General features: G+C 34.9%; 1 long non-coding RNA gene across 1 annotated transcript; it reads right to left on the reverse strand.

Moving 5' to 3' along the window:
• Positions 1-345: 345 nt before the first annotated feature.
• LOC117084845 lies at positions 346-24897 on the reverse strand. The gene is made up of 4 exons (XR_004437704.1): positions 24883-24897; positions 20750-20980; positions 11270-11277; positions 346-357 (listed from the first exon to the last, which is right to left on the reverse strand). It is a non-coding gene; the product is annotated as an uncharacterized LOC117084845 (long non-coding RNA).
• Between the last annotated feature and the right edge of the window lie 1108 nt (positions 24898-26005).

A 26005-nucleotide genomic window follows, 5' to 3' on the forward strand; every position in this document is an offset into this window, starting at 1 on the left:
GAATATTCTAAATTTATCATTAAAAATAGTGTTTTGTATATATCAATAAAACTACTATTATGAAAAAAACTACTTAAAAAAGTCACATCCAGAAATCTTACCTTTTTTTCCTGGTGTATTTAGTAAAAGAGTGCCCCCTTGTGATTTCTGAATACTTATACAACAGCGAGGTCTACTAATCTTGGGAAAAAATTTTTAATTAAGAAAAAAAAGTCTCCTCTCATCTTTAAAATACAACCACCACTTTATTTTTGCACATGAAACTATTTTAAGTTTAAATTTATTTTACTGGAAGTAGAAAAAAAGTGTTTCATGGAGATTTATCAGAAAGTAATTTTAAGAAAACCACTAAACATTCTAGGACGCCAGCTCACAGAATGCATACACTGCTGCTGTTTTCCATTTTTATGCCCACGTAGGTGGCTCTCTAGAGACAGAGCACTGTTTCTAGAGAATAAAGCTGCTGAGCTTACATTGACTGGAATTTTCCTGACAGTGCAGCATAACTCTGACATGTTTTGTGCTTATTCTTCGTTATGAACCTAGGACATAATACATAAGAGACAATACACAATACATGTTCCTCTGAGTCCTCAATGGAACTCCCAGGGATACCAACAGGGAGTTGTGTAGATCAAGAAACAGCAAAGCTCACATTGAGACTGGACATGTCATGACTTTGGGAGCTGTGGCTCATGCATATCTGAAACACTGGAGAACATTCGATGTACCATTAAACTGTATGCAGTACCAATGAGAAATTGTGAAATTAAGTTAATGGTAGATTGGAGATTTAATATAAAATTACTGGGCTAATTTTACCACTGTTTACACTCAGTCAATAATTTATTAGCAATGTAGCTAAGTAAGGTTGCAGAATATCATACTTCTCTGGAAGGACAAAAAATATATATGTAATAAAATAGTTTAGTTTGAAATAACCTTTGACTCTCCATTTCTAACCATGAAAAAAATATGTCTCAATTTAGTTAGTCAAAAAATAATGTTGAAAGACAAGATAGTGTTTTGGTAGAATAAAAGGGTGACTGATAGATCAGAGAGGCAAAAAAGAATATTAGCCTTTCCAGTTAAAGCCAGTTTGTCAAAGGTAGACCAACTTTTTAAGGCTACTTGTAATAAAAGTTGAAAATATAAACAACTATATCAATGATAGATATTTTTCAGATTATTCAAATATCACAGTCATCAAAAAATATAATATCTGTAGATGAAAGTAAAAGAAAAAGAAATCCGTTTCCTGTGAACATTTACCTAGACCTGAGTTTCTCAACAGGGGTGGAGCAGTTTTACCTCCTGGGACATTTGGCATTGTCTGAAGACATTTTTGATTGTCACAATAAGGTGGAAGTGTTACTGGCGTCTAATGAGTAGAGGCCATAAATGTTCCTATCCCTCCCAGAATGCACAGAATAGTTCCTAATAACAAAGAATTTTCTGGTCCAAATAGGTAGACTTAGAATTTTTTAGATTTTAATAACCTATAAGACCTTACCTTGACAGATTTTGTATGCTCCTTTGCATAATTCTTCACTTGAAATCAGGCTGACAGTGGAAGTTTGTGATAGGAAAAACTTGGCTTACAAATATTACCATTCCTTTTTTACTTAAAAACATTTCTACCAATGTGTAAAACATCCTACAACAGATATTTTTCTTAAAAAAGTGTGTAAAGGAAAATTATTAATGTAGTTGTAGCATCCAAGGTTTATCAGTCTCCTCGTACTCTATCCCAATCACCCACCCTCATGTTCAGATATTTGGGATGGGGTCCAGAAATCTACATTTAAATAGTATACCCAGGTGATTATCCCACAGGTGTTTATAGACTACATTTTGAAAAATGCTAATCAGATTCCCCTGAAGATTCTCATCAGTAAAATATTCCTTTATCTTTACACAAAATTATTTTACAAATTCCAGTGCTCAATATGGGGTATACTTAAACTCACTTTCTTGTTTCTCTTCCTGGCAGAGCAAACTCTACGAACCAGCTTTACCTTAAATAGAGAAGCATGGAGGGAGAGAAGGCAGGAAGATAAAAGGAGATTTAAAGACTAGGTATCTGATTGCATGTGAGGAAATAGAATACTTTGTTTTTGTTGTGTATTTTTAATGATCAAAGATTCTGAAAATTTAGAACAGAGTACAGAAGCACATTGGAAATCATAGACCAAGGGGTGACTTTGAGTACCTTCTAAGTGTTAGAGAACATTTTAATATATTTTTTAGTTAGCCATTAATTATTCCTTTTTTAGTTTTCTAGCATAAAACAAAATAAGACAAACCCACCTAATCCCTATACTCAATCATTAAAAATGAAATTATAGAATTTACTTGCAAATCTCTAATGAATAAGTCACATTTCTGTTATTTCACAGGGCATGCTATCAAAATGACCAGTAACATATCTATGAAATACTAATGTCATTCATTCAATCTCAAAGCATACAATTTAGACATCATAAATACAACAACGATAACTTAAACACAAACAACACTAACAGAGCTGTGTTCAACTTTGAGGGCAAAGTGACTACCTAAATGATGCAAACAATTTACCTCGAGTGTTTTCTCAATTGAATTAAGCTTTACAGTTAACCAAATAAGAATGCATTTAGAGATTTGCATTAATCAGCATGATAAATCTTGAAACAATGCCATTATAAAGGAATTTAGCCTTCAGAGCTTACTATATAATTTTAGATTCCATCTGAAAAATGTATTACACTGAAGCAAAATGCAAATCCCTAGAATTCTAATCAAGTTGGAGGAAAATTACTATTAAGTCTACCCATTTTGCTAATAGAATTACATATATATTTTAAAAGCCTCTATATTTTGTATTCTTAGAGAGATCAGTCATCATTAAATAAATAATAAATTCTTTGTAGGCAGAAATTTGGACAATCTAGCTTTAGCATTCTAGAACATAGAGTCATCAAACCATTATTCAATTACTATACACTGGCTAAGAACAAACTTTTCTATGCATAAGTGAAACTTAAAATTGATAACACCATCTTAAATACTATTTTTTCTATATATGCTTCCCCAAATTACAGTCTGCTTACTTAACAGCTCTCTGTTAGTCATGCCTAAAAACTAAACTTTAATTGGTCTGTATAAATTTATTATAAGGAATATGGGGAAAATGTGACAGAGGATTGAGCTTTAAAATAAGAAAGTAACAGCTTTCAGTCCTTTGTATTTCACTTTCTGGCTTGCATTTAATCAATATGTATATTGTTGAATAATTTTATTTTGTTTAATATTTGAAAAGTTTTATATAAATATGATTCAGAAAAGAAGTGTAATGATTAATTTTATGTTAACTTGGCTGGGCCATGGTGTCCAGATATGTGGCCCAGATATGTGGCCAAACATTATTTGTGGTGTTTCAGTGGGCTTGTTTTTGGATGAGATTAACATTGAAATCAGTAGACTTTGAATAAAGCAGATTGTGAATAAAGCATATTGCCCACTGCAATGTGGATGAGCCTCATCCTGTCAGTTGAAGGCCGGAAGAGAACAAAACACTAACTTCTCCCACCCCATTCCCCACACCAAGCAAGAGGGACTTCTGCCAGCGGATGTCTTTGGGATTCCAACTTTAACATCGGCCTTTCCCTGTGTCTCCACCCTACAGGCCCGACCTGTAAATTTTGGGTGTCCCATTTACCATAATTATGTGGGCTGATTTCTTAAAATAATCCCTTTCTCTATATATGCACGTCCAACTGGTTTCGTTTCTTTGAGAAGTTTGACTAATTCAAGATGTGAATTTATAAAAAAAATTATGCCATCTAAAAATAATAGATTTTTCTCATTTTTGTTTTGTCTTTTTTGCTTTAAAAATACTGAAATAAAACACATATAGAAGGAAAGTAGGCAAATATAAATACATGTGAAACCCATTGAATTATCTCAAAGAGAATATCTGTGTAACCACTACCCAATACAAGAATTTAAATATTTTTAATGTATGAGAAGAATCCTATCTTTATCCATCAACTCTTCCCTTACTCTCCCTCAAAAAATTTCTGGTTTCTAACACTAGAGTAACACTAGAGTTTAGTTTTCTTCTAAAACTTTATATAAATGCAAATATACATATATTTATACTTTTATGTCTGTCTTTATTCATCCAGCCATATGTTGTTGATGCAGGATTTTTGCTCCTTAGTTCAGCTAAATCCTGTTCTGGTCTCACGAGCTGGAAAAATTAGTCATGAGGACACATTGAAGGGTGAGGACAGAATTTAATAAGCAAATGGGAGGCACTCAGCAAAGAGGGGTCCTGCAAACAGGTTTGCACCTCACAATTGAATACCAGGGCTCCCATACAGGAGCTGCAGAGGCCAGGCTCCTTCCTAGTATAAGCCATGAATTCTTGGTGGGCCCACCCCATGCTTCCAGGGTGCATGCAGGCCCTTATTTCGAGCCATGATTTATTTCCCTTACTGGGCATGGGTTAAGTGATGAAATTTTTCACCGTGGGCGTGTTTAGGTAAGCCCCCTGTAAACAATGATCTGGGTGGGTCAGGGGTTCTCTGGGGACCCTTCCCTATCTGCCTAGGCATTTAGCTGCCTCCTGCCTCTATCATTGTGACAGTCATCCATGTTGGTGTTTTTAAGGTACTATTATTCATTTCATTTCTCTAGTATGAAATTGCATAAATAAATGAAAATTTATTTATTCACCATTGGATTGTTGATAAGCATTTAGATTTTTATTAGGTATTGGCTACTGCAAATTATATATCTATGTTTGTGTGTGTGTATGTGTCTACTCAATATAAATGTGTCTGTGTCTGTTTATGTGTGTATGTGTATGTGTAAATTTACCTTGAGTGTTTTCTCAATTGAATCAAGCTTAACAGGTAAACAATACATACACACACATACATAGACACAGACACATTTATATTGAATACAAACATACAAGCAGATTTTCTGGTTAGTAAGATATATCCATATTCAACATTATTAAGTAATTCCAGTAATTTTGTAGCAATTTAAACTCTTTATCACCCATATATAAAAGATCAGTTTTTCCATTTTCTCAGTTACATTTGTTATGTCATTCATTTAGACACTGGTGGAAGTATGTGTTGTATCTTCTTTTTAATTTGCATTACTTTTAATTTCCATTTCACTGATGTCAGATCAAATAGCCCACCTTTTTACATATGTTTTGACTATTTACATATCTTATGATACACCTGCTTGAGTTCTTGGCCATACCTGATTTTGTGCTTTTTCTCCCTAGTAGAAATTCTTTTCAGTCTTCGTAACTTTTGTTTCATTTCCTTGTCTAATTCACTGGCTAGAACAAGTACAACATGGAAAAGAAGAAACGATATTAGACATCTTACTTCCACTGAATCTCAGATGATTCTTTCAATATTTCACTGTTTACCACCATTTGCTGAAAATATTTTGTAGATACTTTTTTTTTTTTTTTTTTTTTGAGATGGAGTCTTGTTCTGTCACCCAGGCTGGAGAGCAATGGCATAATCTGGGCTCACAGCAGCCTCCACCTCCCTGTTCAAGTGATTCTCCTGCCTCAGCCTCCCTAGTTGCTGGGATTACAGGTGCGTGTGCGCCATCATGCTTGGCTATTTTTTGTATTTTTAGTAGAGATGGGATTTCACCATGTTGACCAGGCTGGTCTCAAACTCCTGCCCTCAGGTGATCCTCCCACCTTGGCCTCCCAAAGTGCTGAGATTACAGGGGTGAGCCACCATGCTTGGCCTATAGTTACTCTTTGACAGATTAAGGAAGTTTGTTTCACCTATATCTAGTTTATATGGGTATTTATCATTAATTATTATTATTATTAATTTTGAGACGGAGTTTCACTCTTGTTCCCCAGGCTGGAGTAGAATGGCACGCTCGCGGCTCACTGAAACCTCTGCCTCCCGGGTTCGAGCGATTCTCCTGCCTCAGCCTCAGATGGAGTTTCTCCGCGTTGGTCAGACGGGGTTTCTCCATGTTGGTCAGGGTGGTCTCAAACTCTGACCACAGGTGATCCACCCGCCTCAGCCTCCCAAAGTGCTGTGATTACAGGCGTCAGTCACCGTGCCTGGCCTATCATGAATTAATTTTTATTTACTACTGCATCTATAAAGATGATATGATTTTTCTGTTTTATTTAGTGGAAATACATTACTTGATTTTTTTAAAGGTTAACTCTGCATTCCTGAGTTAAATACAACTTAATTATAAAATATTACTCATTTTCATCTCACTGGATTTGGTTTGCAAATACTATTTCAGATTTTCGCTTTTATGTTCATGAGAATAACTAGTTTTCTCTTCTCTTAATGGCCTCCTTTTTTAAATATGAGGTTTAATGATTTGCAAGAGACAAGGCTGAGGAAGTCTCTCTTTTGGTAGTTTCTGAAAAAGTTATATTTCCTCCTTAGTTGTTAGGTAGAATTCATTGCTGAATCTATTATGGCATGGAATTTTTCTTTGTGTTAAGGTATTTAATTTTTGTTTTTAACTACAGATACAATTGCCTTAATAGGTATAGGCTATTTAGATTCTCTATTTTATCTTATCCCCAAAGCTTAAATTTTTCTCAGATTTTGACTATTTCATCTAAATCATCAACTTCATTAGTATCAAGCTACTTACATCTTTTTATCTGTAAGATATATATAAATGTCACTTTTTTGTTAGCTGCATTATTATTATTATTTATGCTTCCTTTTTTCTTGGTAACTATGTTGGTCTTTTTAAAGAATGAATATCTATCTTTGTTAAAACACACAAACATATTTACACACACATAGATTTCATGGAAATGTGCTATCTCTTTGATTATTTCATTATATGATTATTTCATTTTCATCTTCGTATAATTTTCTGTTGGACAGTGCTGTTTTAGACAATGCAAGACCTTAACCACTTGAATTCCACTTCTGCCATCCTGACTTATATGGGATTTTATTTATGGGTTTTAACTTCTCCATATTTTAAACCTGAAACAAGTAAAAGTATAAATACTCAGTAATTTGATATAAAGTTCCCTTTGAACATTCATTCTGGCAGCTGCTCACCTGGTGCAGTGATTTACTACACTGCAGAAATTGTAATATTTCATTTGGAGACTCAACAGAATCTGGATGCAACCAATATTTGTGATATCATATATGCAAATAATCTTTGGGATACAGGTAAAATAATATACTCTGGTTCTTAGAATCATTTATAGATATAAAGTATTACAAAATGCATAATATATTATATGGATATAATATATAGTATATAAAATGTTAGGTGTAATGTTGCACACTTATAATCCTAGCTACTCAGGAGGCTGATGTGGGAGAATTGTTTGACCCCAGGAGTTCAAGACTAGCCTGGGCAACATAGTGAGACCCCATCTCATTAAGTAATAATAATTTTAAATATGTGTATATATAAAATATTGCTTTAGATTTTTGCAATAAAGTTTGTATATAAAATGATGCTTTTTAAGATTTCTTGCTTTCTATATGAAAATCACATAAAATTAAATTCAAATATCATTCAAGCTTTTCAAATGTATCAGGTGTCTGACTTAGAAAATAAAATGCTGGAAAACACATTGCTCCTGCACTTATCACAAGAAAAAGTTATATAATTTATAAAAGCAATATTATTTTGAATCAGTGAAAGAGTTGGATGAAGAATAACTCACAAGTCTATATGCTAAAGAAAGACAAGTGCCTCCAAGGAACATAGCATAGGGTAGGTGTTGGGTACCATAAATGCTATTAAGAAGAGTAGCATTTTCATCTAAAAACTTTTAGCAAATTGTTAAAAGTCAAGTGTAGGTGAGTCTAAGAACATAGAAACTCTGGAAAATGCAGACATAAAGGGGACTTATTACACCCCCTGGTGCACTCTTCCCCATAGAAATCTTTGGGTGTTCAAAATAAAGATTGCAGTCAGGGTAAGAGATAAAAACAAACAAACTAACCAACAAACAAAGTGTCCCTGACAGTACACGGACCACAGGAGCAACAGCCTTTCTAGAAAAGCATGAAAATTCAGCTGGATCTTCCTACCTTCTAGATCTTCAGCTGGATCTTCCTACCTTCTAGAACAAAACCTTAAAGGTTTTAGAATTAGAAGAGCAAAACTTTTCACTCTCAGGGCACAAGGGAAGATCTGCTGCTGGGAGAAGAAAATCAAAAACAGACAAACAAACAAACATCTTCTACTTCTGGGGAAGGGGAAGGAAACCATCCTTGGTCCAGAACATTGAAAAGAAAGCAAAGGCGAGGGAATATCAGGATCATTGAGAAGGGTCATCTCCTGAAAATAGGGAAACACCACATAGCTAGGATTGGGGACCCAGAAAGCAGAGAATACTTCTTTCCCCACCATCTCCTCCCACCACTAGGCTAACAAATAATGGTAGTCTACTGCTGGAGAAGAAGTTTGAGCGTGGATAGAAAGAGATTCTTTGAGACACAGCAACAAAGGAAAGACCAAAAATTGAAAGTAGAGAAGATAGTGAGAAAAAAGCTTAACTGCAAACCAGTCCATATAATTAATCTCTTAAGTGTTTTAATGGTAAAAGTGGGCAACAAGCACGAATAATAGGAAATTTTGGCAGATAGATAAGAACTGTAAGAATCAAACAGAAATTCTAAAAAAGAAAAAACTAAGTAACAGAGATAAGGAATCCCTTCTATACATTCATTAGTACATAGCTGAGAAAAGAATCAGTGAACTTCGAAGACACATCTATGCAGACCACCCAAATTGAAAGACATACAGAATAAAGGAAGAAAGAAGGACAGAAGGAAGAAAAGGAACAAAGTATCCAAGAGTTGTAGGGAAATATCAAATGACCTAACATACATATAATATTGGGATTTAAGAAGGAGACAACAGAGTGACAGTGATCAAAGAAATATTTTGACAAGAAAAGGACTAATCAGGTCAGATGCGGTGGTTTACACCTGTAATACCAGCACTTTGGGAGGCCAAGGGGTGTGGATGACGTGAGCTTAGGAGTTCAAGACCAGCCTGGTCAACATGGTGAAATCCCATCTCTGTTAAAAAATACCAAAATTAGCTGGGTGTGGTGGCATATTCCTGTAATCCCAGCTACTCTGGAGTCTGAGACAGGAGAATTGCTTGAACTTGGTGGGCGGAGGAGGCAGTAAGCAGAGATTGTGCCACTGCACTCCAGGCTGGGAGGTGGAGTGAGACTCCACCTCAAAACAAATAAATAAGCAAAGAAAGGACTAATTTTCAAAACTAATGACAATCATTATACTGACGTTCCAACAAGTTCAGAGAAAACAAAGCAGGATAAACTAGAAAAACAAAACACAACCAAAAAAAGGACATATTATAGTAAAAATGCTGAAAACAAAGATAAAGAGAAAAAAACTCTTAAAAGCAACCAGAGGAGGGAAAAATGCAGCATACAAAGAACAAGAGTTACAGAATAGTTCTTGTCAGAAAGTATGTAGACAAGAAAATGGGCGGCCATCGTCAATCTGATAAAATTAAAATTTAAGTCGTCCCTAAATCCTATAGTCAGTGAAAATATTTTTTTGACAATAAAGAAAAAGTGAATTTTAGACAGACTGAGAGAATTATTTGCTAGTAGATTTCCACCAGAAGAAATAGTAACGAAAATTCCACAGACAGAACAAATATGTCACTAGGCAAAGACATAGATCTGCACATTCACAAAAGAGAACATGGAATTAAATAAACACAGATAAAGTAATTTTTCTTTATGTAAATAGTCTAAAAGAGAACTGGCTGTCTGAAAGAAAATAGTGGCAATGAATTGCATAAAAATAACAGCACAGAGAATGGAAGAGAGGTATTGGGGCTACATTTTTGTAAGTTACTAACACTACACATATAACAGCATAATAGTATTAAAGGTAGTCGGTTATAACTGAAGATGTATATTGTATTGTAGAATCAGGACAGCTGCTTAAAAAGAAGAAAAAAGCTATAAGTAATAATCCAATTATGCAGATAAAATAAATTTTACTGCAATGGAATATTAATATCAGTCAAAGAAGATTTAACAATTTCCAAGAGCAGAGATATTACCGTGTCTCTGTGACAATAAAGAACTTTGGAAAGACTTGGAGACATGAAGCTGTCTCACTCCCCTCCCTGGAGACCCTGTGCCCTTTCTCCCAAGTGGTGTTTCCTTGGTGCTCTGCACTCTCCTTTCCCTTAGGAGCAGTAGTCCCAAGAGGAGACCTGGACCTGTGGATACCCCTCAGTTGTCCTGGATCCCCCAGCCTTGTGTGGAAGAGGCTAGGGAATGTCTGCAGGGGCTCCGGTGATGTGGAGACGCAAGGGCTCAGGTTCTCTGTGCAGGATGCAGTCCCTCCTTGGCTGTACGCCCCGTTTGGTGCCTGCCACCACCTCTTGGGTCTGGAGGAAGGGCCAGAGATTCTGCGGGAGTTGGTGGTGTGGTGTAAATGTTCTTAAGAAGTTCCCAAATCGCTACCCACACCACTGTTTTGGTTCATGAGGGCAGAGGAGCTTTCCAACAGTTTGGATACCTGAGGTCAGCTGCAAGGGTGAGGGGAGCCGAAGCACTCTCACCTGCCCTTTCTGCCAAGTGACAAGTTCCTCGGGGATCCTAACCAGACTCTAAGGGCCTCTTGCTTGTGCTTTTTCTGTGCCCCAAGTTCATCCCATGAGGCTCTGCTAGGCTCCAGCACTTTCCCTTTCATGCTCTGCTCGAGTTAGGATTACCCATGGGAAAGAACCAGCTTTGGTTCTTCTTTCTGAGAACTGGCATCTGACATCTCTAGTCAGTCATTTTCTGGGTGGTATTTATTCCAACCTGGTTCATCAGTTGAAGATCTATCAATATAATTCAACAGACTGAAGAAGAAAAATACTGGAAGAAAAAATATTTGGTAAACTTCAACAAACAGTCATGATAAAATGTCAACTATATACAAAAAGAAGTAAAAATCCTCAATCTGATAAAAGATCAGCGACAGCAGCAGAAACTACCACTACTACAACCAACATTATACTTAATGATTAAAATCAGAGTAAGTTCTCTCCTAAGATCGGAAACATTAACAGCCCTCACTCCCACCACTCTTACAGAATATTGTACTTGAAGTCCTAGCCAGTGCAAGACTACACAAAAGAGAAAAAAAAAAAAAAAATGAAAGGAAGAAATAAAACTAGTTTATTTATAGATGACACTATCTACATAGAAAATCCAGAAGAACTACCATAAAACTTCTAGATCTGAGTGAGTTTAGAAAGCTCATAGGATATAATGTGAAAATTCAGAAAAAGATTGTTGTGGTTTTTCTTTATTGACAATGAACAATTGGAAATTTGAATTTTTAAAAACCTTATAATTCATAATACCATCAAAGCCATAAAATAGGTATAAATCTAATAACTATGTTCAACATCTGTATATTGAAAATTGTACAATCCATTGATGAAGAAAAACAAAAGAATCTAATAAATCAGACATAATTTGTAGTCACAAATTGAAAAAATCAATAATATTAAGATTTTAATTTTCCCCAAACTAATCAAAATTAATGCAATTCAATTGAAATCTCAAAATCTCCTAAGGAAATTTTATAGAAATTAACAGGCTAATTCTAAAATGTATATAAAAAAACAAACAAAACCCAAAAAAAAACCCAAAAAATTATTATAGTCAAAAATAGTCGACATAAGACAACAAAATTGAAAAACTCACACTATTTGATTTCAGTAATTTTTGAAAATCTATACTAATCAAGACAGTGTAGTACAGGCTAAGGGAATGCAACGTATGTCCCACAGGTCAAGTTCTGCTCATAGTCTCTATTTGTATGAACTGTGAGCCTATTTTTAACACATTTGTTCTTATTGTTGTTGTTGTTTTTGGAGACGGAGTCTCGCTCTGTCGCCCAGGCTGGAGTGCAGTGGCGCGATCTCAGCTCACTACAAGCTCCTCCTCCCAGGTTCACACCATTCTCCTGCCTCAGCCTCCTGAGTAGCTGGGACTACAGACGCCCGCCACCACGCCCGGCTAATTATTTTGTATTTTTAGTAGAGACGGGATTTCACCCTATTAGCCAGGATGGTCTCCATCTCCTGACTTCGTGATCCGCCCGCCTTGGCCTCCCAAAGTGCTGGGATTACAGGCAAGAGCCACCCACGCCCGGCCTTTTACAAGTATTTTTTTAAAGATTGGGAAAGTAAAAATACAAAGAAAAATATGAGACTTGGAAAGCCTAAAACATATACTATTCGGCCCTTTACTGAAAAAAAAAAATCTGGTGACTCGTGGTATAGGCAAAAGAATAGATATATAGATCATTGGAAATAAAAAAGAGGATCCTGGAATAGATATGTATGTCATTAATTGTTTGCAAACAATGATGCAAAGCCAATTCAATGCATTAAGCGTAATTTTTGTTTTTGTTTTTGTTTTTTTCTGCAAATGCTGCTGGATCAGCTGACTATCCACGTGCAAAAACATGAACCTCAATCAACACTACACAGCAGATACATTATAGACTGAAATTTGAACCCCGAAACTATAAAATTTAAAAAATAAAATATATGGCCGGGCGCGGTGGCTCAAGCCTGTAATCCCAGCACTTTGGGAGGCCGAGACGGGCGGATCACAAGGTCAGGAGATCGAGACCATCCTGGCTAACACGGTGAAACCCCGTCTCTACTAAAAGATACAAAAAACCTAGCCGGGCGAGGTGGCGGGCGCCTGTAGTCCCAGCTACTCGGGAGGCTGAGGCAGGAGAATGGCGTAAACCCGGGAGGCGGAGCTTGCAGTAAGCTGAGATCCGGCCACTGCACTCCAGTCCGGGCGACAGAGTGAGACTCCGTCTCAAAATAAAATAAAATAAAATAAAATAAAATAAAATATATTAAAAAACTATTGTTACCTTTGTTTAAGTATTACCTTGATAAAATATCAAAAAAATTCATAAGAAAAAAAATGACAAATTGGATATTGAAAGACATTGTTTAGAGATTAAGGAGGCCATACGCAAGATGGGAGAAAATATTCGCAAATCATGTATCTGATAAAAGACATATCTATTGAATACCTTAAAAATGATCAAAAGTAAATTATAATAGCAACTAACTGGAAATAAATGGACAATAGATTGAACAGGTAGTTTATCAAAGAACAAGTGCACATGAGAAATTAGTCCAAACATAAAAAAGCTCAACATCATTAGCATTAGGGAAATACAAAATGAAACCCAATGAGTTTACTTTATATGCCATTTAGAATGCTTAGACATTAAAATCTGACAATACCAAATGCTGGTGAGAATGCAGTATGACTGGAACGCGTTTTGCTGGTGTGAATGCAAAGTTGTGGGCATTTTGGAGAACACTTCAGTGGAAGTTACTTAGCAGTCACTGGTGCTAAATCATCAGCAATCACAGAATTAAGTCTTTTACATCCCTACTATTACATCAGGATAGATAGTAAGGTATGTAGGTAGGTAGGTAGGTAAAGAGAGAAAGAGAGAGAGAGATCTTTTGATGTTTGCATGAACAAGTATAATCTTATTATGATCTAAAATCGTTTTATATATAAATAGTCAAGAAAATGTCCATGCAGGTTGATATGAAAATCATTTTTCACATATAAATACTATATTTAAACTGATTATCTGTTAGATTTACATTTGTGCTTCATTTTGTGAGATTCAAAGAAGTCTTAATATTTTATTTAAATGCATAAATTGCTAAGCAAGGTTTTTTTCTTAAGAATTGGGTCAGCATAATTATTGTTTGAATTAAAGATGATAATTTAGGCCATCAGTTAGTGCTAAAATAGGTTTAAACGTTTTTTTGTGTGTGGAAAAATCTCCATTCTCTTCTGAAATCAATACTTTCCAAAAATCATGAAATAACTTGTGTAGTCTCCTCAGAGTTATAAATAATATTGAAGTGGTATAACTGGTATATGAAAGAAGCTATAGGGTTGATCTCGTACCACAGTAGCTTCACATTTCAGCTTTTCTGATGTTTGACTTACAGAGAAGAGATTTGTATTTCTTTTTAAACACAGACTTAGCCTTCTTCTGTGGCCCATGGAACATTTTATTTTTGAATTCTATTTTGAGTAAAAGACATATACCAGCATATTGGATTTCACGTTTTCAAGGACATGACATTTTTTAAGTCTTGTTTATAGTGTTCTCCAGCAGTTTTGTGAAATGTAGTGTTTCATTTCTGGGTCACTGGTTGGAACGGGGACCATTAATGAAGTAACTATTAAGGCCTACCTGAGAAAAATCCTTTGATCAAACATATTTTGTATTGAATGGAAGAAAGAGGAGGACTGACACAGGTCAGTATCACCCCAGTGAACACTCATTGGTGACACCATCATTCCTATCATTCCTCCCACTACAGCCAGCAAAGCTTTTGCTGTCTGTTTGTGTCACATACATCATCTACCCAGCTTTTTTATATGAAAGGAACATTTTGTTTAAAACAGATATTTTGTCTCATTTTCTTATGAAATTTAGTTTTATGTTATTCTTTTTGCAGAATGAAAGTATAAACTTCATATAAAAGTGTTTGGAAGTAAAGGTTAATGAAGCTATTAAGCATAACAGTAAAAAAAAAGACAGAAAACCATTTATAATGTCAGGTTAATTTTTTTTTAGGTTCTTTGTATTTATATGCTGGAAGAGTGTAAAGAGGAAAATGAAAAAGTAATCGCTAAAGTGTGCACTGAAGAGCAATGTTGGCATGAAAAGACTTACTCGATTTTTTCCATATATATTTGGATATTGAGGATGATTTATGTGGGTTATAGATTACTAATGGCTTAAAGGTTAACATTACATCAAGCCAGTTTATTTATTTATTTATTTATTTATTTATTATTTATTCTCTCTCTCTCTCTGTCTCTTTCTCTCTATAAAAGCAAATGTAGCTTATACCTATCTTATCCAAAGAATTATTTACTTTTGCTTCATGTTTACCTTCTGTTCTCATAAAAAACAAATGAGACAAACACTCAGAACCTCTGCTTAATAGTAGGTCATTTCTCTAATAGTCTGGTTATACAAAAGCCTATGGGGGTAGAAGACAATGGTTAAGAGTTACCAGAACATTAGCTCAACTTATTCAAAGATTTTTAAGCCACTAGGAAGAGAAGTTTACTATCCACGGAGCAATAGGAAAGCAATAATTCCTTAAGAATAGATTCTTCATGACATCATTGATTATAAAATAAATACAGGAATGAATGGCCCACATGTTTTACTATGTTAAATATGCAGTGAAATTCTAGAGAATATCTTAAACTGTAAACTGACAAAGATTATATTAAAATATATTGGGAGGCCGAGACGGGAGGATCACGAGGTCAGGAGATCGAGCCCATCCTGGCTAACACGGTGAAACCCCGTTTCTACTAAAAAATACAAAAATCTAACCGGGCGCCTGTAGTCCCAGCTACTCCGGAGGCTGAGGCAGGAGAATGGCGTGAACCCGGGGGGCGGAGCTTGCAGTGAGCTGAGATCTGGCCACTGCACTCCAGGGCCGGCAACAGAGGGAGACTCCATCTCAAAAAAAAAAAAAAAAATATATATATATATATATATATATTTTACTCAGTTAAAAATTACAAACTGTTGAAATAAATGTTATATAAGCTCTTCTCTTTTTGTAAAAGTTTTCTAAAACATATATATAGTTTGGCTAGGATGAGATGCTTTAGGAAAAGGAAAGTCTACTTACTTCAACAATTGAGAACTTTAGTTTAGTAAAGTGCTTTATATATTAATTTAAGAAAAGTCAATCAATGTGATAATTTTTATCATGCATCTCACAATTAGCAGCTAGAATTTATTTAGTAGATCATAATATTTAAAATGCAAATATATTGATGTGAATGCTACCATTAGAAATTGTTTGATTTCAGGTATATATTGTCCTGAATCTTGTGTTATTGTTTTATATAATACAATAGGCTATGTGTTCATTACTAATGAACCATGAGGCTTCATTACTAATTGTTCAGTGTACTTTCTGCTCAAAATAAACATTTGTAAAGCAGAATAAAGGACACGTGGTTAAGGGTAAATACTTGATTGTCTTTTCTTATTTCCTTCGGAAGTTGCCTATAATTTTGTAGTGGAAGTGTACTGTGTAGAGCCTTCTGCTGGTTTCCATTTTCTTCTCTTGGACTTTCTGTTCTTCTTTTCATAAAGATTTTCATAAATATTTTTAAGGTGACGTTCTTGAAAAAAAGAAGGAATAAAAAAACTTCTCTCTGATTATGAAGAACTGATCAGTTGAGAGGAATTTTAGAACAATTACTTGAAAAGCATTAGATTTTGCTTTCTGAACTATGATTGAAGTATTATCTTCTTCTAGCTTCACATATTTTAAATTGAAATATGAAAATCATTTCCATTTTGTTAAATTTTAACAGTATTATTCTGATACATATACCAGAATAATACAGTTAAAATATATAGAAATATATATTATATATATTAAATATATATATAATTTATATAAAATACAAAATATATATATAGTTTGGCTAGGTTATAACTTAGAAAATAAGTTACTCAAAGTATAGAAAGAGCTCATTAACATGTCATAAAGCAACAACTTCATGAGCTTATGAAGTAAAGCTACAGATAAGCAGCAATATGTAGAAAGGGCACAAAAGAATACATGTACCCTTAACTATACTTTTCTCCCCTTCATTTCAAAGCAGAAATACAAGAAGGAATACCTAAAGTTTACAATTCAGAATGTTTTCTATCTATCCGATATTATAATATTATCCTTTCTCAAAAAGCAATTGTATATTTTCTTTCGAATCCTAGCTTCCCAATTATATTTAAGAAAAATAACAGCAAATTTATATTTTCATAGATGGGCCTCTCTGAGGACCCCTGAATAGATCCAGGAACATAATCTGCCTTACTCAGCCTCTGGATCATTGCAGTTAAACAATTGCATAAAAAGGGTGCATGCCTCTATTAACCCGGCATTCTGTGTTTTTTGAAATTACATTTTACCGCTTAAAATGTTGTAAAGCCAATGTTCAATAACACTGTCTCCAGAATACCAGAAATGAGCACTTTCTGTGAATCCTCAATTACGTTGAAAAGGTCCCAGATTTTTTCATGCCAACTAAGTATATCCTTTCAAATCTTAACCACTGTAATTGACACATCAGGCTCTCATATACTCACTGTTATTAACCAATAGCTTATTTTAGGAAGATAATATTTGTACTCAGTGTCAACTCACGACTTATAAATCAGAATGTTTAATGCCCACTAAATGGAAATTCCTTGAGGACAAGAAACTTATATCCTTTTTTTCTTTCTTTCCTTTTTTCCTTTCCCTTTCTGTTCACATAGACTAGGTACTGGATTAATATTGGAAACCAAGAAAAAATAAATCAAAGAATGAATAAGTGAATTCTGTTCCATAACATTTGATCTTACTTAAGCTCAAACAGTTTGATTGTAAGTGTTCCCAGTTTAAACCAATCCTTATTATAGTAGTGAGAAATTCACAACCTTCTAGCTATACTTATATCACTGTATATTCTTCATGCGCACACTGAGCGATTATTATAAATCAGTTATCCCTTAAACAATTGCTTTCTGTATAGAGAGCCTTCAGTATCTAAAACAAAAACAAAACAAAAGCTGTGCTTGCCTGCTTGACTAAAATTAATTAAATGTACTTGCCTTATTCACCAACATGTTCACTGAAATTTGTGTTCACAATGTTTGGGAGGCAAGGTAGAGGCTGCATTTGAGATTCCTTATTTGATTTTCTCTCTTCTACTCTCCTGTGTTGTCTTACTCTGTGTTCATACTCCTTGTTTTCATGACGGATGATTCAGGGAGAGCTAGGTATCAAACAGATAACATTCATTGCTATGAAACTTTTTGCATTACTCATAGCATTCATCATTTTTTGTTTACATGTTATTAAGTTATTTACTTCCTGGCATTAATATTTAAAAGGAATTTGCTAGGATGTATTATTACTGCTGGTCACTGTTATCTAGGCAAACAGCTGCTACAGCTTGATGGGGAAAGAAAATACAAAGGTTATCTATCATGACCTTGCCATACACATACAGGTGGTTTACTTCATCATTGTCACTCCTGAGGGTGACTACTGTGACAGAAACTGCTTACCTAAGGGATTTTCTAATATCATGGCATTTAGAGAATTCTGCACTCCAACTGTATAATGAGAATAGTAGCATTCATAACCTTTTGTAATCCTAAAAAGAATATCAAGGAACCAAAAACATCCACAAAGGAAGAAGAGCTTCTAAAAATAAGAAATGAAAACTAAAGAAAAATCTACAGTAGCAGCTCACTGAGCACTACCTTGAGTAAAAACAAAATATAAAATCTAAAACTATAAAATAATTGAATGACAATATATTTTTTATATTTACCATACCAAGCAGTTTTTTAAAAAATCAGGAAAATATCTATGAATAAAGCTAACACAATGTAATATATGATAGCTTATTTAAATAAATTTAAACTTTACTGTTTATTTAAAGAAATTAAATAATATCTTTTTTTTTTTTTTTTTTTTTTTGAGATGGAGTCTCGCTCTGTCGCCCAGGCTGGAGTGCAGTGGCCGGATCTCAGCTCACTGCAAGCTCCGCCTCCCAGGTTCACGCCATTCTCCTGTCTCAGCCTCCCGAGTAGCTGGGACTACAGGCGCCCGCCACCTCGCCCGGCTAGATTTTTGTATTTTTTTAGTAGAGACGGGGTTTCACCGTGTTAGCCAGGATGGTCTCGATCTCCTGACCTCGTGATCCGCCCATCTCGGCCTCCCAAAGTGCTGGGATTACAGGCTTGAGCCACCGCGCCCGGCCAATAATATCTTAAGAAATGTAATAATATGTTAATAGATAGAAAGGTTCAGTATTTTAAAATATCAATTCTATAGAGTCAAGGTAATTTCAATCAGAATATCAGTGAGAATGTGAGTGTGTTTGTTTATGTGTATGTAAATTGATCGGCTAATTCTAACATTTATACAAAAATGCAAATGTCCAGGAAACATCAAGGCATTCTTGAAGAATAAAATTGAAAGATTAATATTGCCATCTATCAAAGCAATAAAAATAAACAACATGGTCTTGGCACAAAGATAAAAAATAGATCAGTAAAACAAAACAGATTTGAAAAGGAGTTCTACGTATATACAGACACCAGATGATTGATAAAGGTGACACCACAGCACAATATATAAAATATACTCTTTTCACAAATGGCTGTTTTTTTGAGGTATTCATATTTTTAAAAACAATATTGACTGTTTCCACACACCATTCAGAAAACAAGTTATGCATTAATTGCTGGTCTAAACATAAAAGGTAAATGATAAAGTCCATAGAAGACATTGTGGGAAGACAATTTCATGACCTGGAGTATATTTTTTAACAGAATATAAAACAATGCAAACCATAAAGAAAGAAAAATGTTTTAATTAACTTACATTATTGTGAAGAATGTCTGTTTAAAAGACACAAGAAAATAAATGAAATGAAAACCACAGAATGGGTGAAGATACTTGCAATATATATATCTGGTAACAGACTCATACTCAGAATATATAAAGAAGTAACACAAATCTTAGGTAAAAAGAAAAACCTGTAGTAAAACAGGCCAATGATTTATATAGACACTTTATAAAATGGAATATGTAACTGTTAAGTAAATATATTTAAAATACTAATTCCTTTTGTTTTTTATTTTTTTCTCAGAAATGCCAATTCTGAATAAAATACTCACATTTATTTGTCATCAGGGATCCATAAATTAAAATCACCACCAGAAATACCTAAAATATGAGCCTCTACAAATTTCAGGTGTTGGTGAAAATATGGAGCAACTGGAACTCTCTAATAATGCTAGTGGGAATATAAATGATACAACCACTTTGGAAAGCTGCCACTATCTGCTAAAACCAAGCATATGCATAATTTTGACCAAATAACTCCTCAAGTTAGAAAGTACATACTCAATAGATGTGCATTGTGTACACACACACCCCCCCACACACACACACCACTCACTAAATGCCATGTATAAGAATATTAATAGTACCATAATTAGTAACACAAAATATAGAAGCTTTCCAAATGTCTATCAAATGTCCATCCAGAGTAGACTGGATACACAAATTTTGGTATACTCAGAAAGTAAACTATTATATGTAATAAGAATAAAGATGCTTCAACTATACAAAATATATAAATATTATAAATCTGAGCAGGAGGAAGACATTAAATAATAAATACTGTATTATTTCATTTATATAACATGCAAAAGCAGGCCGTTAGAAATGGGAACAGATCAATTATCACCTCAGGAGAGGAGTTTTTAAACCAATTCAAGGGAGTCTTATGTGGTGATGAAGATATTTGATTTCTGGATCGTGGTACTGATTACACATATTAGTTTATTCATTATAAATTCATCAAAGTATATATGCATGAATTTATACTCTTTTCATGTATATATGTCACACATCAAAATTTTTTGTTTTTTTTTCCCCAAGCTGGCAGATCGAAGGCTTTGTTTTCATGCCTCACCCACTTAGAAAGAGCAAAATACTGAGTAGAGATTCATACTGTGAACTTTTACCAAGAAGGAACACAGGAGCTTGATAAAAGTAGAAACTTTATATACTTTTTAAAAAATACGGGTCCTATCTCGAAAATTTTTAGTGGAATTAATTCTGCAACAATTGGCATAAAACTGTGATTAGCACCGCAGATTTCTGAACATTGTCCGTAGTAGACACCTGGTCGTATGGCAGTAAATGTGGTTTGATTTAAGCGCCCTGGAATTGCATCTGTTTTTAGACCGAGTGTAGGGATGATGGTTCATGAGTGTAGGACGTCTTGGGATGTAATTATTATACGGACAGGAGCCTCAAAGCTGAAGGCAACAGCCTAGGCTGCGGCCCTGCCAAAAAACTGTTAGTCTTCAGGGTGTGGAAAGGAAGAGAGACTTTCTCTGTGGTGTACCTTTCCACTGAGAAGCTGGGCAATCCAGGCCTCAGGGAGTCTCCTGGACACTACCCAGTTCTGGATCTGACTTGGTGCATGGTAGGGAGTCTGTGAGAAGAAGCAGTATTGGAAGTGCTTTGTGTGCACTTCCAGTCCCTAGTCCTCGGACAAGGCAGCTATTCCTGGTTTTCAAAGGGGACCTCACGGAAATCTGCTGCCTAAGTTGACTACCTTCTGACCCCCACTGAGACTGCTGCTAGTGCCTACTGTTAGGAAGACTGAACTTAGGCTTACCTGACCCAGTCCTCACTGGCTTCCAGGAAATCTACCTTGGTGGCAGAACACTGAAGAAGGACCCTTGCGAGTTTCATTGCCCTGCTCATTGCCTGAGACATTTGAGTACCTGTTTAACAACGGTCAAGCATAAATCCCACTGCCACCATTGCACCTGGCTCCTGCAAGTGTCACCTACTGGCCAGGAGGACAACCTGTACAGACCATTAGAACATCAGATGACACAACTATGCAGGGTTCAGGAAGGTGAAAAGTTTTGTGCGACCTCAGCTACCACCATTGGCCACACCATCCCAGCTAGTCAGGAGGCTTAACCATGTTCACCCACTTAGTTCATTACTACTATGACTGGCATATGAAACAGCCATGACACTAACACTATTTAATCCAAGGAAATCTCACACAGTGTATGCTACTCCCCTGCCACCTTCATCAGGGATGATGCTTCTGCCTGTCATTGAGGGATCTGAGAGTGGACCAGCCTAGTACAGCTCTTCCTAATTTCACCCCTCTCTGGGGATGAGAGAGAAGGCCAGGCCACTATGCCTTCCAGAGAACAGTCCATTAACTGAGGTATGGGAAGGTTTCTGCAAATAAAGATCAAACATATATCCTATGGCTATGATTGCAGCCAACTCTTACATACGAGTGTCATCTATTGGCCTAGAGGTTAAACACAGTAACCCAGTAAAAAATATGCTGATGTAAGTGCACAGAGCTGGGAATGAGATAAGCTTCTTGAGACTTCCACTTCCCCATCTCTGCAGGAAGCTGAGAGTCTACTCACACACTGATTACACTGGTACTACAACCATCAGTTGACAAGACCACCACTGTAGGGCTATCTGTAAGCAAGGAGTTCATACAGAGCCCTGGCCCCTTGAAAGGACCCAGAAGCAAAGTCGAATGACACCACTCAACATACAATGCAGTCATACCCTTAAGGAGGAAAAAATGTTTCATATAAACAAGTAAACTCAAAAATCAGAAGTAAAAATTTCTTCAGATGAGAAGGAAGCACCATAACAATTCTGGTAGTATTAAAAAACAGGGTGTTATGACACTCTCAAAGGATCACACTAGCTCTCTAGCAATGGATCCTAATCAAAATGAAAATTTGGAAATGCCAGATAAATAATTCAAAATATACATTGTAATGAAGTTCAAAGAGATCCAAGGAAAATCTGAAAACCAAAACAAAAAAATAGAAAATAAATTCAAAACATGAATGTGAAATTTGTTAAAGAAATAGATACTTTAAAGAAAAAGCAAACAGAATTTCTGGAAATAAAAAAATATTAAAGGAATCACAAAATATAGTTAAAACTTAAACAATATAGTAGACTAAAAAGAAAGAATCTCAGAACTGTAAGACAGAACTTTTGAATTAATCAGACAGAAAGTGAATTTAAAAATAATTTTAAAAAATAATTGAAAAATGAACAAAGCCTACAAGAAACAGGGGACTGTGTGAAATGTCTGAATCTATGAATTATAGGTATTCCCAAGGAGAAGAAAATCCAAAAAGTTTAAAAATTTTTTGAGAAAATAATTGAGAGAAACCTCTCTAGTTTAACAAGAGAACTAAACATCCCGATACTAGGGTCTCAACAAACTCCAGAGAACTACATTGCAAGAAGGAGCTCACTGTGACACACAGTCATCACACTAATGTCAACATGAAGAAGAAAATCCTAAAATAAGCAAAAGCATTACATCTGGTTATCTATAAAGGAAACATCATCCAAGTAACAGCAGACTTCTCAACAGAAACCTTACAAGCCAGAAGAAATTGGAATTACATTTTCAATACAGAATTGAAAGGTATTTAAGGACAAAAACTGTTCAGTCCTAAACTTTGTATCTTACCAGAACAAGCTTCATAAAGAAAGGAGAAATAAAGTATTTCCCAGATAGGCAGACACTGGTAGAATTTTTCACTACTAGACCTGCCATACCAGAAATGCTCAAGGGAGTACTAAACATAGAAAGGAAAGATTGATATTCTCCATCATGAAAACACACAAAAGTATACAAGTCATGGGTGTTATAAAATGATTCTCAAATGAGATTGCAAAGCAACTAGATAAAAATTAATACTATGACAGGACAAAAGCCTCACATATCAATCTTGAAAGTAAATGGATTAAATGCTCTACTTAAAGATATAGACTGGTGAAATAAATTAAAAAAAGAAAAAACAACACACATACACAAAACTCAACAATATGTTGTTTACGGAAAACAACATATTGCCCAGGCTGGGCACAGGGCTCACGCCTGTAATCTCAGCAGTATGAGAGGCCGAAGGGGGGTGGATCACCTGAGGTCAGGTCACCTGAGACAAGCATTGCCAACATGGAGAAATCCCGTTTCTACTAAAAATACAAAAATTAGCTTGATGTAGTGGCTGGATGTAATCCCAGCTACTTGGGAGGCTGAGGCAGAAGAATTGCTTGAACCCTGGAGGCAGTGGTTACAGAAAAAAAAAAAACAAACAAACCAAAACACCAGCCCAACTGGTAAAGACCCTTGTAGACTCAGAACAAAGAGGTAGAAAAAGATATTCCACCTAAATGGAAACAAAAGTGAGCAGGAATAGCTATAGTTATATCAAATAAAACAAACTTTAGATTAACAACAGTTAAAAAAAGGCAATGAAGGTCATTATATAATAATAAAAAGATTATTTCAACAAGAAGACATAATCCTAAATATATATGCACCCAACACTAGCGCACCCAGCTTCATAAAATAAATGCTATTAGACCTAAGAAAATGGACAGATAGTTATACAATACTGTGGAGGGCTTCAACACCCATTGAAAGCACAAAACAGATCATCAGAAGAGAAAATCAACATAGAAACACTGCAAATAAAATGAACATTAAACCCAATTAATATAACTTACATTTAAAGAACATTCTACCAAACAACTGTGGAATATATATTCTTTTTATAAGCACATAGAACATTCTCTAAGACAGGCCATAGGTTTTGTTCCAAAACAAGTGTCATTAAATGTAAAACCAACAAAATCATATCAACCGTCTTCTCAGGCTATTATTGAATAAAAGTAGAAATCAATTCCAAGACAAACTCTTAAATGTCTACAAATACATAGAAATTAAACAACTTGCTTCTGATCAATCTTTGTGTCAATGACAAAATTAGGACAGAAATTTAAAAAGTTTTGAAACAAATGAAAATGGAGAAACAGCATAACAAAACCTCTGGGATAAGCAAAAATAGCGCTAAGAGGGAATTTTATAGTGTTTAATACCTACATCAAAAAAAATCACAAGTTAAACCTAATGTCACACCTTGAGGAACTAGAAAAACAAGAACAAACCAAACCCAAAGGTAGCAGAGGAAAGAAATAATAAAGTTCAGGTAGGGCTAAGTTAAATTGAAACAAAAAATCCCCAAAGAATCAATGAAATGAAAAATTCATTCTTTGAAAAGATAAAAAAGGATAGACCACTTGCTAGACACCCAAGAAAAGAAGAGAGAAAATTCAAATACGCACAATTCCAAATGAAAAAAGAGATATTACAATTGATACCACACAAATACAGAAGATTATCAGAAACTACTATGAACATCTCTATGCTCACAAACTAGAAAACTTAGGGAAAGTGCATAAATTCCTGGAAGCATACAACCTTCCAAGATTGAACCAGGAAGAAATAGAATTATGAAAAGTCCAATAATGAGTGGTGAAATTGAATCAGCAATAAGAAAATCTCTCAACAAAAATAAAATCCAAGATGAGATGGATTTAGGGCCAAATTCTGCCAAATATAAAGAAGAACTTGTACCAGATCTATAAAAACTATTTCCAAACATCTAGGATGAGGGAATTTTCATAACTCGTCATATGAAGCCAGTGTCATGCTGATAACAAAGCCAGGCAAGAATGCAACAACAGAAAAAAGAAAACTATAGACCAATATTCAATAAAGTACTAGCAAACTAAATCCAACAGCTCGTAACAGAGATAATATACCATAATTAATTGTGCTTTATTCCAAGAATGCAATTCCAGAAGTGTTCAACATATGCAATCAACAAATGCATTTTACCACATAAACAGAATTAAAATTAAAAGAAAAATATAATCATCTCAATACATGCAGAAAAGGCATTTACTGCCATTCAGCACCCCTTCATGATAAAAACTCTCAACAAGTTAGGCACAGAAAAATCATACCTCAAAATCATAAGAGACATAAGTAAGAAACTCACAACTAATGTCATACTGAAGAGGGAAAAGCTAAAAGCATTTCCCCTAAGAACTGGAACAAGACAAGTATGTCCTCTCTCATCAGTCCTATGTAACATAGTGTTGGAAATCTTAGCCAGAGCAATAGGTAAGGTAAAAAGAAGAAAATACAGCCACATTGCAAATAAAAAATCAAGTTATTTCTGTTGGCTGATAATATGAACTTACACCTAAAAAATCTCAAGACTTCTCTGAAAGACTCCTAAATATGATGAATGAATTCAGCAATGTTTCAGAATACAAAATGCACGTACAAAATCAGTAGCATTTTTATAGACCAATAATAATCAAGCTGAGAACCAAATCAAGAAATAACCACTATTTATCACATTCACTACACAAAATGAAATACCCAGAAATACATTTA

This window comes from Trachypithecus francoisi, unplaced genomic scaffold (genome assembly GCF_009764315.1).
Source record: "Trachypithecus francoisi isolate TF-2019V2 unplaced genomic scaffold, Tfra_2.0 Lachesis_group1, whole genome shotgun sequence".
In the NCBI taxonomy this organism is placed as follows: Eukaryota; Metazoa; Chordata; class Mammalia; order Primates; family Cercopithecidae; genus Trachypithecus; species Trachypithecus francoisi.